The sequence below is a fragment of the Poecilia formosa genome, unplaced genomic scaffold (assembly GCF_000485575.1).
Source record: "Poecilia formosa unplaced genomic scaffold, Poecilia_formosa-5.1.2 Scaffold111, whole genome shotgun sequence".
NCBI lineage: Eukaryota > Metazoa > Chordata > Actinopteri > Cyprinodontiformes > Poeciliidae > Poecilia > Poecilia formosa.
The window spans coordinates 1,697,060-1,713,018 of record NW_006800050.1 but is presented as its reverse complement, the minus strand read 5'-3'; the positions used below and the strand labels follow the sequence as shown (position 1 = coordinate 1,713,018).

At 39.3% G+C, this 15,959-nt stretch overlaps 1 protein-coding gene across 1 annotated transcript in view; it reads right to left on the bottom strand.

The window, feature by feature from the left end:
* usp53a (ubiquitin specific peptidase 53a) overlaps window positions 1-3,612 on the bottom strand; it is a 43,325-nt gene extending 39,713 nt beyond the window's left edge. Inside the window, exon 1 of the mRNA XM_007559970.2 lies at window positions 3,184-3,612. The gene's annotated coding sequence lies outside the window, so the exon portion shown is untranslated. The remainder of the gene's footprint in view (window positions 1-3,183) is intronic.
* Window positions 3,613-15,959: the final 12,347 nt, after the last annotated feature.

The following is a 15,959-nucleotide window of genomic DNA, read 5'->3' as shown; positions in this document are numbered from 1 at the left end:
ACTGAACTCACATTCTTTCTACTGGGAAATGTGACAAATTACATCGCTTTGTGTATTTATTAAGCCGCCACAACCTGTAAACACATGCTTCTCATTTCAGAAGCAGGCAAAGTTCTCAGAAGTCCGAAGCATTTCTTCAAATCAAAGTATGAAGTCACGTTTTTTTCCCCCTTTATTATTCTAAGCACAGCTCTAAGCTAGAAGAGAACATGAACAAGTTTGTACGCACTCTATCAAAAGTAACGTCGCTCTCTCTCCTTCTTTACACTGGCTTTAAGTTCAAGCCTTCCAGGAATTTCAGAGTCATTTCATTTGTGGAGTTCAGGCATATGCTGAGAAGCTTTTTATAAAAGCAACAATTAAACCTGACCCTGCGTCTGAAAGGAAAAAAACAAAAAAGGAACCAGTGAAACATCTCTAATTCCCTTCGGACAGGATTCAAGCATTTGGGCAACAAAGAAGTTATCCTGTGTCGGCTTCCTGCTCTTCAGTATACGGTCACCATGATCGGCCTTGTAAAACTGAACTGGCCAGTCGCACCACGCCAGGTCAGCCATTATTTCCCACGGCCCACAGAGGAAAAGACTCTGTGGAGAACAAAAGCAGTTCTCCCAGTTCCAGGAACCAGCTCTTGAGTAAAGGTTTTGACTGAAATACAACATCTTCCTGTCTGCTCTTGGAACTACTTCCATAAGGTCTGCTGATTTAAAAACGCCTCGCTATGAAACGCGACGTAGGATTACAACTGTACTAAGCTAACTTATGGCAACATAGTTATTAAGCATTTACATGGACTTTACTTTTACACTTGCTACCAAGCATAATCCAGTTTCAAGGAATATTTTGTGGAGAAATTCCCCCAACAAGTATTGCTGAGTGAGTCCTGTCAGAAACCTGTGTGTGACCTCGAATTAAAAAGAAGGATGAATAACTAAAAATTGCTTCTAAAAGTTGTAAAATTATAAATAGTTTATCATTCTAAGCACAGCTCTAAGAAGAGAACATGAACAAGTTTGTACACACTATCAAAAGTAACATCCTATATGAACCGAAGGAGCCTCCCTTACATTCTGGGAACTTTTAATTAGTCATTCCTGATTTCTGTTACCTTCAGCTACAAAAATGACATATCCAATATTATCTAATGAATGGAGACTAGGTTGGGTGAGGTCCCTTACTTATTTTGCCTCTTTGCACAGTAAACAGGATGGTAAAAAAAATTACCATGGGTCACTGTTGGAAAACTGCAGATATGTCCAGCCTCTTGGGGATCACTAGAACAGTCATTTGATGCTACAATTATTATTCCACATAACAGGCACTTTTTATTTCAGAACTACATTTTTACTTAATTTTAATGTTTCATGTTGCAGGTATAGCAATAAAATAAAAAGGCAAATACTTTTTAAAATTTCTAAACAGAAATGTATTGATCATATTACGATTTGCTGCATTTATGCATTTCAACCACACAAGTCTATGATAAAGATTTCACCCTCAGAATCTTACACCTGACACACCTGACAAATCCAACAGAACATGATGGTACCTGTGGCAATAATCGTCGTACTCGTGTCTCACTACGCAAACACCTGAACTGGATGTTTACTTCACGATTAGACACCTGTACCAGATAAGTGTGCTTCTTCCAGGTACAATTGCTCAACACGCTTGTAAACGAAGACGTGACAGAGCGCTAGGAGAGACAAAACTGGTTCGTCAGCATGCCACTGTGTGTTTTTCCACAGTGTTAAGGCTTTGTGGAAATGGTCCAAAAAAGACATGAGGACAACAGCACGAGAGTACGGGATGTATTCATGGCTAAAGATTCTATGATTTCATCATGACTGTGCTTTGTTTGAAGAAACTAATCTGAACTCTTTAAAACGGGAGTAAACTGACCCAGTTTAAGTCGTGGATGAGACAAGTGTCCACTCTGAGTTCTGAATGAGATTGTTAAAAAGATAAAATGTGTCACCAAAACATAATAAAAGTTGCGCAATACAAGTCTGCTCTCAGTTCCCATCCCTGACTGTTTAACCTGGTTTCACACACCATAAAGAGGCACTGAACGGGAGATGTTTTGAACTGATATGCATAACACTGTGTTAATAAATACACTATTTAGTAAGATATTTTTGTGAAGTTGTACGTTTAACACACACGTTTAATACACAACAGACAAAACCTATTTTGTGGGGAAGCTCCTTTATTTCACGGTGTTTGCGAACATACGTATCAAAATATGTCTCAGGGCTGACATTTTGTTAACACTATTAAAAGCTCACATAACAACTGTAAATATACTTAAACATTGGTATTGTCAGTAGCTCGTATGTGACCAAAACCTATGTTAAAAAACGAACTATAACTGTTTAGCAAGTTAGTTTGTGGTAAGGAATTAGTATTCATCTTAATATTCTCAGGTATGTTGAGCCAAATGCTGACATGGGCACGTAACTTGCGTCGGCATCTCAACACTAAAATGTAAACCATACTTAAACATTTAAAATAGCTGTTTTACGCTTAATATTTTGTTGATAACCGCATTATTCCTGTTTAGTAAAATCGTTTTTGTGAGGAATATGGGTTAAATAAGAGAGATATTGATAAAGTTGCGAATTTTAGTCTTATACGGAAACACATCTTCGTATTTATTGTTAAACATTGGGTAATGCTGACCTCTAGGTGTTAGGTTCATATCCAACCTAAACTTCTTTATTTTGCTGCTTAAGAAGTTACGTGACTTGCATCGACATGCATACATGGACCTAACATCTAAACATAAGCGTAAAACATACCTCAAGATTAGCATTACCCCACGTTTCACACTAAAAACGAAGATGAGTTAATACCTAATAACGTTTAGCATAAAACACACCTACCGTAGCGAGCGCGTCAACTGTTGACTTTTAAAAGTAACCACAATATGAACTCGTACAAGACAGACTGTCTAAATTACAACTATTTTGGATTTTTTTTTTCTGTAAACATCTTCACTAGATATTTTGAAACTTGAGAAGTATTACGCTAAGATGGCTAACCAGGCTAGGCCTACCTGGTTCACCTGAGCTCCAGGTACAGCCTCCATTTCATTTCCGCCCCACGTAAGCTACTACTGCTAAACATCAGCTAAGAAAGTTTCAACAACTACAGGAGTCATTAGAAACAAAAGGCACTCACCTTTACGAGAGTGTTTCGTCCAAATAAGAGGCGACGGTATCCGTTAAAGTGCTAAAAAGCTGATAAGCCGACGAACTCTGAACAAATGTGTGTCAAGGCGCGGAGAGAGACGCTGGAAAAGTACTCCACCAGTCCGGGAGTAAAAAAATAAATAAATAACAAGTGTTGTTTTACAGCGCTGAAACTCTCATGTGACTTCCACTTCGGACACGTCTCACTCAGTTCAGCTGCGATACTGTTCCCGGTGTGAAGCAGAAGCCACAGATGTGGGCGGTGGTGGGGTTGAGAACTGACTGGTCGCTCCGTCGACTTCGGCACCTGAAATACTGGATTAGAGATGTTTTCAGAGCTGAGATGTCAAACCCCGCCTCTTCAACAACACTCGCTCTGCAGTCTGCCATGCTGCTGCTGCTGCTGCTGCTGCACACCGCTGCCACGGCTACTGCAGGCTGAGACTCACGCACATACAGTAGCTTTCTGGCAGGACAGTGGGAGGTTTGTTAATGTTTCTTTATAGCGATGAAGTCCGCAGTTTGCACCCCCTCTGTTCTATAGGCTACTCTTCGAGCTGCTTCATACGCGCCTATTGTTGACAAACCTTTGCAAATCTACAGTCCGCTGCTAATGTGGTCATGTCGCTTTAATTTTTTCTCATTTTTATTTGAATTTAATTTGATTAACCAATCTAATGTAGGCCAGTTGTTTTCTAAAACAAAATCTGAAAAGTGTGGCATGCACATGAATTCAGTTCAATTTAAAATGTATATTTTATTAATCCCAAAGTGAAATTAAATATATTTGTAACTCACATTAAAAAAAGAGTTTGAGATCCTGGTGGCTGTTGGATCTCCTGTAGCAGTCTGTATTGCAGCGAGTCTCAAGGGGCTTCTGATCTGACAGAAGTCACTTAACAGTCTCATGAAGAGGATGCACAGGGTTGTCCATGTTTTTAATTCGTTTTTTGCCCAATAATCTCCATGGGCTCCAGAGTGGTCCACAGAACAGACACAACCTTCTTTATTACCTTGTCGATAGCCTTATCGAGTCACCAGCTCTGATGTTGCTGCCCCAATAGATGTTTGCACCAAACAGTGCACTCCCCACAACAGATTTGTAGAAGATCTTAAAGCCTCCCCTTAAACAGCATTCCCCGCAAATCTGTGACTTTCAGAAGTCACAGAGATCCACTGCTCAGGAAGCATACTCAGAATTGTATCAAAAGATGTTTTCAGCTCAAGTGGACATTTTTATTTGTAAAAAAGTAAAAAAACAAAACAAAAACAAAAAACAATATGCACTTCAAAATGAACTATGCTGGACTGGTCTATTTGCATCAAATCTCAATTAAACAAATAGAAGTTTGTTTTAACACTAAATGTATGGCATTACTTGTTCATTTAGAGAGGTTTTTGCTTATTTAGTCAGTAAGCAATCATGCATCCGTAATGCTTTGGCATTTGAAGAAAAGCTTATGTGTCGCAGTGTAGTGGCCTGGATTAAAACATGCTTTTTGGGGTGTTAAATGTTTACCTGCATGGTTACACACCAACAATGTGTTGACAGCTCAGACACAGATGATAATTATGGAGGGGTGGAAAAGAGTCATGTAAGGCTCCGGTACCCAGACACCATCTGCCTGATCCTGTTACATAAAGAAAGAAACTGGAAGGAGAGTGCAATTAAAGCATTTCTAGCCCCTCCTTTTAAGCACGAAAATAAATCAGTGTCATGTACCACGACTTAAGCTGGTCACATCCATTTTTTTTATATTTAAAACAGATATTAATTATATTAAGTAGTTTGGAATGCTGCCAGAGCAAAGAGAGGCCATTCATCATGTGGGGTTATTGAAACATTGAAGGTAATGAATTTAAATTCCTGGTGTTCGTGCGGGTTATCCTGATTATGAGTGTTAGCTGAATACTGCATAATAATCTTAACAGCAAAAAGTCTGCATGACTAACAGAGTACACACTGGAGAGTAAGCTGCCATGGTCAGGCAGACGAATCGGAGGAAAAAAAAAACTTTTAAATTAAAAACATTAAAGTCTCCGCATTAGAGGTAAAGTGTAAACTGCCCTCAATCCTCTATGTCTGTCTTCATTCTTACTCTTATGTGTGTTCCTGAGACTTGACGCATGATCGAAAGGACAAAATCCTGGATACTAGCGGCCAAATTGCACTTCCTCTGTTTGGATATCAAGCTCAGAGCTCGTCTGTTGTGAGCAGCTCTGACAAAATCCACAACTGATTGAGATGGAACTGCTGCTTCTTTAAATCAGAGGACTCAGTTCACCGCATACTCGTCCCTCATCTCCACTGAGCAGTACAGCACAGGTTGGTGTCGTTCGGTATGGTATCTCATGGTCCACCTTAAATCTCAGTTTTGGATAAGTGGAAGACCATGAGTGGGTAGCTGTTTTCCGGTTTTGAAAGGAGTAGGCATCCTGTTTCAGACAACTCTTCGGCCTCTCCCTTTTGAGGTTTTCCTAGTTATATTCTCCCTAAAAGCAAATTCTAAAGTACAGAGCAAAAGCACAAAACTATTCGTACTTGTGTACGCATCTTGTGACTCGACACAAGTAGCTGGAATGAGCCTCCCGAGTTATCTGATGGTAGCTCAGATTAGAGTTGCTGTTCCTCACAAAGGAGTGAGATGAAAAAATAAAAGTTCTTGATCAAGACGCCTCCTGGGCGCCTCCCTATGGAGGGTTTTGTTATCGTCCCACTGGGAAAAGATGCCCCTGGCAGACTTGGAGCTCACTGGAGGAATATCTGTTTGGATTTGGGAAGGCCATGTGGTCCTCCAGAGTGAACCAAGAGCCCATCACTGCAGAATACAGTCTGGGAGGGAATCAAATATGAGTGGAGTCTAACATTTATGTCCACCAACAGCTCAGATTCTAATGTGCATCCTGCTGGTAGTAGATGAAGAACATATTCACAAATCTTTATTGCTGTATTTGATTATTTCAAGCCTATAGTTATAAAATGATAATTAAAAAAAATAGTTTAAAAAAATAATAAGAAGGGGTTGAAAAGTTTTATTAACTGCTTCTCAGTTAAAATATCACATAGTTTTGTTAATTTGGTGCTAAGCAAACTGTTGCTTAACACTTTTTTGTAAGATTTAAACCTAATCAAAGTCACAACTGTTTGCTTGACCATTCAAACTACAGAAACAATATGTCGCAAGCCTAAAATGCAGAAGGAATTTGTGTTAAGAACATAAAACTGAAGATTGATTGGAAATATAATCAAATAATAATGTACGCCAATTGTTTTAATAATCTGCATGCTAAAAAGAAAAAAAAAGTCTCTGCTTTCCTATCATCTTTCATTCATTGGGATTGAGGAAATGGGCTGCCGTGATGGAGTGTGCACCGAGGGGTCACAATGTATCAGCATGATCCAGACTTTCCCCAGGAAGTACTTGAAAGAGCCCATTGAGGAGACGTTTCCCTCTGCACTTGTTTCCTCCAAGGACATAATGCTTCTGCTTCCTTTTAAAATAAAAAGCCGGCTCAAAAGAATGGTACTACAATGCTTGAGTGATGTAAGGCTTTTATGATTTTGCATAAGCCTGTATGTACTTTATCACCTAATTAGATATTTCATTGCCTACAGTTTGGGAAAACACAAAGAGAGGTGAAAAAAAAACAAGGAAAATGTCCTGGACTGCTGGTGTTACATTTCATTTTATTTGCATTTGTCTTTTTTGGATGGGATTACCAACGATATTGCTCAGAGCACAGATTTACATTCCATGTTCCCCTCCCTTTCTTATTCTGTATAAAATACAGATGAGACAGCTCTCAGATATTTTATTAAGCTATAAAAACCTTTCTTATCTGACCTTGGTAGACAGATTGAGATTAAGTTGCCGAATTTGTGCACTGTCAGCTTTGCGGCTTTGATTTGAGCCATAAGGCTACAAACGACTACATCATTGTGCTGATAAATCATCACAGCTCTGGCTCGTTTGCTCTGGAATGGTTGCATTTTAACCTATGCCACCAGCTGTAGAGCTGTGTAGATATCTGTGTCATCATTTTTTGACTAATTGCCAGGAAAATCAAGTATTCATTGGGTTGCTTCAGTTGTTCAGTGTTGCAGACGCATTTGTCTTCTTATTACCAGACAAAGATAACATTACTAAATACAAATTCCAGTTTTCAAATTCAACGAAAAAAATATCCAAATCAGCCTGGTCCCAAGAAAAAAGCGACTTTCTCCTTAAGTTCAAGCTTTGACTAAAGCCAATGCAAAAGGTTCATTTTGCTTGTTTTTGAGCCACTTAGAAATGGAACTGCTGTGCTTTCGATCATTTCCTGCTGCGTAACCCAAGTGTGCATGAGCTTAAATCACATATTCTCATTCAGAATTTTCTTGCAAAGAGCAAAATTCATGTTTGGATCAACTCACAGGCCATCAAACTACCAGCCCTATTCTTGACTGTAGGTATAATCTTCTTTTTCTGAAGAATTTTCAGGATTGGTTTTAAACCAGGTGTAACTAAAGAAACTGAGGTCTGCAGTGTATTAGACCTTCTTCTGCTTTGTGATTTACCAAAATTGCGCTTGGAGTAATTTTGGTAGGCTAACCAATCCTGGAAAGGTTCACCAAGAAAATAACCTTTTACGTTTTTTTCTCGTCATCTTAGCTAAGGAAAAACCATAAAACATTGGAAGTTTGTATTAAGTGAGAAATTCCTCTTGATATCACTTTGAATGGCTTTTTAAGTTAAGATTTATTTATTAACAACTTTGCCAGGTCTGCAACCTGACAGGATGCAAAATGGATGTTTCACAGGACGCCAGTGACAAAGCGTCGACTTCTGACCTTGTGTTTTCCCCAACGACCAGGAAAATACTTGCTGAACGCAGTAGGTAAACACAGCTCAAATGACAAACCTCCGTCCTCTTTTTGCCCGGGGTGCTATCTCTGCAGTGGGCAGTGTATTGAATCATTGATGATTTTGATTGTTTCTCTGGGTCACTAAATTCCACTTCATCCCAAATGTGCTGAAGCTTTTGAGCGGTGGTATTTTTAGCACTGATGTCTGCCTTTTCAGTCAATACATACAGTACTTTACAGATACAGTTGTGTTCTACAAATGTGGAAAAGTCCGGCTTTTAAATATCTGTGCTCACAATAAAAAACTGAAATGGACTAAACTTGATCAATGAAAATGAAAAATTGCAATTGCTGTTAGAACATGAAGAATTGCTAATATATACAGAATATTTTTCTGTTCTGGTACTAGAAACACCAGAATTTAAGTATCTAACTCAAGTGTGAACTTAATCTGCTCCCACTTCAGCTTCAGTAATAATAAATGTCCTAGTTTGTGTGCATGTTTGAGTATGCACAAGAATTTTGGATGCGTTTTAGTTTCATGGGAAATGCAAATAGATCAAGAGGAGCAGCTTGCACTGGTAAAAAAGTCATGTTAGGGTAATTTATTTTGACCAAATACATAAACAAATAAATATGGGATATCTTTCTAGGTAAGCACTGGAAGGAGTTGGATTAGTCTGAATCAACCAAGGTTAGACCTTTTATGTAATAGTTAGGGGGGAAAACAAGATTAGGAAGACTAAACAAAGCAAAGCTTCTAATGTCTTCTGTGAATACCATTCATTCTGTTCCTACCAAAGTACTTTTAATGAGGAAAAGCACAAAGAGGTAAAAGCCTTGCTATTACATAAGAGATTAAACATGCTCCAATGATACAATGAAGAAGGTTTCACCTCTAAAGCAGCTCATGATATCTAAAATAGGATTATCATCTAAAAATATTGAGTGCGCTTAGCTGTTTGGAATAAAAAAAAATGACTTAAAAGTTTGTCAATAATTGGCAGCTTTACTTTTATTTTCTAGTTAGCTTGAGGCTAACTAGAACTCTAGTTACTCAATGGTAAAATCAATGGTAAAATCAGATCTTTTGCTCAGTAAGTATCAGATGCTATAAGAAAAGTGCAGCGATGTCTCTCCGTAGTGCACTCTGACATCCTAGGGGCAACCTTACATTTCCACTAAACAGCAATTTATAGGTAGAAAACAGGAGAATATGAGGAAAAAATACAAAGTGCTGTTTTATAGCCTGTCTGTAGTTTTGTTTGTCATAGAAGAGGCTACAGTCTGTTATGACAATTTTTGACGGGCCACTCAGCGAACAGAAGAAATTGTGGACGATTGACGAAGATTCTCTGCGCTGTTTTAGAAATGTAGCCTGGCTGCAGATTTAGCAATGGCAGCAGAGGAAGTGAAAAGACACTCAGTCTGTGTTGGTCACGTTTCTAAATAGCAAGCAATTTCCGGTAAGTTTTTTAGCGTCAAACCGTCACATTACACACGCAATGGGCAAACGCTAGCGAGTAGGTAAAAAAAATGTTAACACAGTCCTACCTCCAGGAAGTCATGGTTTCTCAACAGCCGAGGGCTCCGACCCTCTGTATGAAGCGAACAGTTTAGGACAAGGGCCTTAATTTCACTGTACAGGCTGCTGTTGAAATGCTCTTAACATCTCAGCTTCAACTATTGTTGACTATGACAACTGTATGTCCTAACTTCTTCTCTGATTGGGCACAGAGGGATTTATTTGCATTAATATCAATACCATGTTGTAATGACTAAATTTCTCACAGCTGGTGAGTCTTTCTTAATCTGCACTTGGCCTTTAAAACCACTTGTGATTGTAATCATAAAATCATAAGCACTATTTTTCAAATTAACCTTAAGTACAATGAAAATATTAAAGTATGACTCCAAGAGGAAGCAATATAAGAAAACAAATTCTCAGTAGTTATCAAAGGGTGGAATGTACTTTGTGTGGTTCTGTTCTCAAACTGTGAGAAAAAAATGTTTCCTCACAGCATTGGTTTTCATATGAAAGAGCCTTTCCACTGTCACTTGAATGGCATTTTTGTCATCATGATGACTTTGCAGTATAACAACACAGGCACAATGGCATCACAGCATTAGTAACATACCGAACAATAGAGAAAGTGAAGACCTTTCTTTGTCTGTACCTCATTTCTGTGCTCATTTGCATTTTCTTTTTACCCCCCGAGTTGTTGTTGTTTTTGTTCCACACTGTTTTAGTTGCAGAAAAGTGGATGACATGAGCACATTCCTTCCCGTTCTTTCCTGCAACTGACCATGTTTCATTAATGCTGGAGTGCAGCCAAGGGGGTGACTGTGATATATTTCACTGCTGTGTCTGCTGTATCCACGGTAGCTACAGCACACAGGAAAGGCATGCTTCGGTGCAGAGTATAAGGAAACTGAAATGCTTCTTATTTCCCCCACAAAATAACGTAACCAGAATGTGGTAGTTGAAATAAACTAATTTTAATGGAACCCATTGTTTGTTTTAGATTAAAAAGTTTCCCGTCACGTTTGTATTTCTGCGTGTTTTTAGCTATCTGTCCCTGTCGCGGTCGTCAGGTACTAATTCTCGACTGACCACTAACCAAACCAAGAAGGTTAACACATATTGACCATTTAAGAATATAGATGAGGCCTCTGAGGCAAAATACAGAAGCTGGATTACTGTGAGAAAGCACAGCTATAATTGGTCTCAGGGGTTTGGTGAGTAAACAGGAACATTGTTTTGAAAGTTAATTTCACTGTAGAGGATGCGCACTTTCCAATGTGTGCATGAGGGTCCTTCATACGAGCTCGGTTCAAGAGTGGATAGTGTTCGTATTGCGATAATTTATGCACTTGGCTGAACTATAACTTCTTTAAAGATATTCAGCTAGAACCTAATTTAAAAATGATAATTCAAGCACAGCCACAAGGACTGTTTAGTGATGTTAGCAGGTGTGCAAAAATCCTCCTAACTAAAAGCTGACAAACAGAAACATATTCCCAAATTCTCTCTTCAAGTCATTTAACCTCCTTGCCCTCAAACCCCCACACCTAACCTCACCACCACACTGCATCACAGCATATTAGCCATCTCCTTGCATAGCAAATCTATCGTGGCGTCAGTTGAGAGAGTAAAACTAAATTAGCTTTTGGTAGTTACAGAACAGTACCACACAAAACGTAGTTCATAATTGTGAAGGAGGAGGAAAATGAGGCATGTTTTATTTTTTATTTTATTTTAAATAATTAAAAACAAAAGAAAGATGTGGCATGTATTTGTGTTTACTCACCTTGAGTGAATACTTTGCACCACCGCCTTTTACAGCATTTACAGTTGCACTTTCCCCCCTCATCTACAGACTGATTTTTCTCTTCCTGAAACCCTGCAAAACGGTCCAAGCTCAGTCAAAATGGATCGAGAGCCTCTGCGAACATCATTTTTTTAAGTCTTGCCACAGGCTCTTAATTGGATTTATGTCTAAGCTTTGACTTGGTCATTCCAAAACATAAATACGCTTTGACCTAAACCAGAGGTGTCAAAATCAATTTAATTTATGGTCACATCAAGATCACGAGTGTCCTAAAAAGGGCTGGTTGTGGCAGAATCTGGTGATGAAACGACCTATTAAACTGTAAAAAATGTAGATGAGAGCCTCTTATAATTAAATAATGGAGGACAACCTTTCACACTGAAGGTAATTAGACGCAATAAAAATAAAAACTGATTTGATAAGGCTGATGACATAACTCAAGTTAATACAACTTAGCTTGAAGGTGCTATTTATGTGGCAAGAGGGCCTCATAAAGAGGTGTGTCAGGCCAGATTTGACACACTGCACTTTGCAGATACAATGTGTAACAATGTGTAACGCTTTCTTTTATGTACTTATGTACAGCATACACCAAAAAAGTTTGAACTTACATCTTGAAACTGCCAAGTGTAATATCTGTTCATGAACTGTGCAGTGAGTTCCAGAAAAAGTTTTCTGCTTTTCGCCTAGTTGAGAGAGCAATAACTTCCTGCCCTTGTGGATGTTTCACAGCACATTTGTTTTCTTGTCGGCCCATGCGTACTTAAAGGACCCCTTCTGGGATATCGGCTGGCCGAGTCAAGTGGCTCGGGCCTTTTAGCGGTTGTTTGTGTCAGCAGCACACAGCAGACTCAGCGCTCGGTGCTGAGTGTGCAAATGGAAACCCGAGGGAGTTCAAGCTTTAAAACATGACACTTACTGCAATGGCAGCGAGGCTCATTGTTATGCGCCGATGAAGATACAGAAGTCTGGTGGACTCGGATGGAGCGTGGTCACACAGGAAAACCAGGAGGGGGATTTATGAAACAGTGGAGAAATTCAACACCTCTCCAACTTTTGCACCTGTTGAACGCAGGAAAACAGACTGTCCCCATTTCGTCAGGTTTCATGTTACATGTTAAACAGCGCTGCTATAAATAAAAAGCAGCCTAAATCTAAAAAGATATCACACAGCCTAAACCGGGAACACAGATTAGACCTCGGTCTGCAGGAGTACTTCTGAGCAGATGACCAACTTGAAAACAATCTAAGGAAACAGCTTAAGTTGCATCTAAAGTGCCCCTAAACATTGACCCAGAATATGCAACCGGACAGTTAAACCGAAGCTTTTTTTCTTTGTGGCCTGAAAAAAAAAGGAGAATAAAAACAAGTGGTCATTTTACACTTGCATGCCTGTCAGGTGTGTGAGATTATATTCTCTTAGTGGAGAGTCGCTCACGAACGTTCCTTCACACTGCTTTGCTTTGCTTCAGAGAACAATTCAAGCACAATCCTGTGCAGGGGCTCTGCACGAGTAAAAAAATCGGCTGATATCTGTATATGCAAACTGTATTCTATATTCAAACAACTTTTCTGTAATTCCTTCCATAATTTCTTCCTTCCAAGTTCTGCATTTTTTTTCCCCTTCTCACATCCTTCCTTCTTTCTTTGACTTTCACTTCCCATCTTTCCTCCTTAATTTCCCTTTCAAACTCTTGTTGTTTTCGAGGTTCAGTATTCAAAGTCCAACCTTGATAGAAATAACTATAGTGAATTCATAGTGAACTTTTCTATCTATAATTTAATGTGGGTGGAGAATGGGCGGATTTGAGTGTGGAAAAGTAGGGAAAAATCTCAAGAAGGGCACTCGTATTCCCACAATTCATGCAAATAATTAAACCCTAAACAAACTCCATGCAGGCAAATCCAATTCCATATTTGTGCCTCTTCATGCCGAGGGAAACAAGCTGGAAGGGAAACTGGCTGCAGATTAATTATCAAATCATCTGGGTTCCCTCAGCTCTCAGCCTCTGCTACACTCTGCTAATAACATTCCCGCTGCTGCATTTTTATACCCCCGATATGCAAAAGTTCAAAGAGAGTTCACGTCTCCTCTTTGATAAACAATGCTGGATGTCTTCTGCGGTCCTTGGCAGAGCCGGCGGCACCGGCTGCACTGCGCTGCCAGCGGCTTTGTGGAGTGTGCTGGCCGGAGGAATTCAGGAGGACTAGGAAAAGGGCGTGGCACCAGGAGCTGCGCATTCCAAAGGCCCTCTGACAGAGGCGAGGAATGCTGACACTGGACTTAGTCACAAGCCTCTAAGAAACATGAGACACGTTTCCTAACTCAGTTTTGGAAACACAGGGGACATCACTCACCGTTGAGAAACTATTCACACAAAGCTGCAGCATTCTTCCATAGATTCAGTTCAAAATAGCTGCTTAAAAAAAAAAAAAAAAAAAAGGTACCACAGTCATTTCAATGGAATTTTAATTTGCACATTCACTGTTTTCTTGTGCTCCTAATGAAGTTTTTCTAAAGATAACAGAAACTTCCTCCCTTCACAGCAACCTCTCCCTAACAAAGATTTAGACATTGTTTTGACTATTTCATTTTTTACATAATCCAAAGAGATCGAAAGACGAGTCATGCGTTATGTAGTTAACTCTCATTAGGCTATATTTTGTAAGAGTTGCCAGTGTGTGCAAAGAAGCTAGCAAGAAAAGTTAGGCGGTTCACTTGTCTGTACAGTAATTTTTCTTTAAAAAGCTGTCACTTGGAAAAAAAAGATACAAACTTAGTTAATAAAATGTAATTGTAAGTTGGAATACAAATCAAAAAAACCCCCAAACAGGATTTCCAAACACAAAAACAATATCTGCAAGACAAATGACTGCTAATCTATTTTAATCATTTGTTTACACAAATGTTATGTCTTACCAGGGGTTTAGCGTGGCCTTTCAAGGAGCCTAAACCAGGCCCTCCAAACATGCTGTGTTAGTGATTATTGTCCTGTTGGTACACACCTGTGTACCAACAGGTGTGTACCAACGTTTGTTTGCAGATTTTTCAATCATATGATCCAAACGTCACCAAACTACCAACACTCAAACCGATAATAAGCACTGTGCTGCTTTCAAATACAATTGGACATCCAATCCGCCACAACTATGTTCCTGTTCAATTCACTGTCCTTTATTTTATGCATCAGCTTGTGTCTCATCTTCTGATCCCACTTTGATTTCATTTTCGCCTTATTTAGCTGTGCACCACATGGGGTCACAAAGACCAAGGGACCTCATCTACAATTAGAGCAGCTCAACAGACCAGAAAGCAAAGGTTAATGCGGTAAAAAGAGAAATAAGTCAGAAATAACCTTGACATGGTTGCAATTGAGACATCCATGGATGAGAGCAGATAAAAAGAGAACCTCAAAAGATATACAGATTATTAGCTACTGCACTCAGAAATGGGTTTTATGCGAAACTTTACTGATCAAGCATAAAATAAAATTCTGAATGCATTAGAAAACAAATTCTGAAAATGTTCAATATAAAATAATACACTTGATGTATAGTTTGAAGAAATATATATATTTTTTTACATTTATTTTATAATGGAGTGTTTAAATTAATAACATTTTTAGTAAATTCTGTATTTATTCGAAACCCTTGCACTGAAGCAAAATTTGGCTTCAGTTGCTCAGCAAACCAAACCGTTGACTTGGCCTCCAGATTTCGACGATCTGAATCAAAACATGAATGTTTGAGAAATGGCGCTCCGATCAACAGAAACCGATTTAAAGGTTTCGCTGACAATTTCTTGGTGACAGACTCCACAGGGGTCTTGAGATATCAGAGTGGTTTGGCACTGCTATTTAGTTTGTGGTCATAATGATTACCCAATTGTTGCATAAATTTACAGAATTCAAACTAATGTCTGGAATTTTCCCCACATTTACTACATGAAAGGGAACAAATAAGTGGTAAAAACCTGCAAAAACAAGATAATAAAGCAATTTTCTCTTTAATGAGGATGCAAGCTTCAAAGTAACTGCAGTGAACATGAACTATGACATTTTTTAAGTCTAATGAGAAAGTAAATCACGGTTATATTTAATTTATGTAGGACAGTTTCTTAAATTGCTAACAAACTTCAACGACAGTCTCGTCCAACCTGGAAGCACCTTAAAGCCAGCCTGTTGTGCATGAGAAAGCTCCTGCGGTAATGAAACAGAGGCGGGAGGGAGAGGGAATAAGCGTCTGGGCACAGCTCATCAAGCGGCTCAGCCATGAATCCCAGCCCCAACGACCGGGTGCTGCCGCAAGGTGAAAGACACATCCGTCAGGCCGCTCGTGTCACTGGAGCAGATTTGATTTGTCAAGATGCGAGACCTTGAGGCATGCAACGCTGGCTCACATGCATCTTCTGCCTCCCACACAACACAATGCGAGACGGTAGCGCGCAGAAACTCAACTGAGAGGTCAGCGTCGCTCACTCTGGCACGCTGGGAGCGTGCTGTGAAACTGGCTACGAAGCTGCAGTTCAAAACATAAAGATAAGTCTTACCATCAATAAAATTAAAAAGAAAACAAATCTAAAGATTG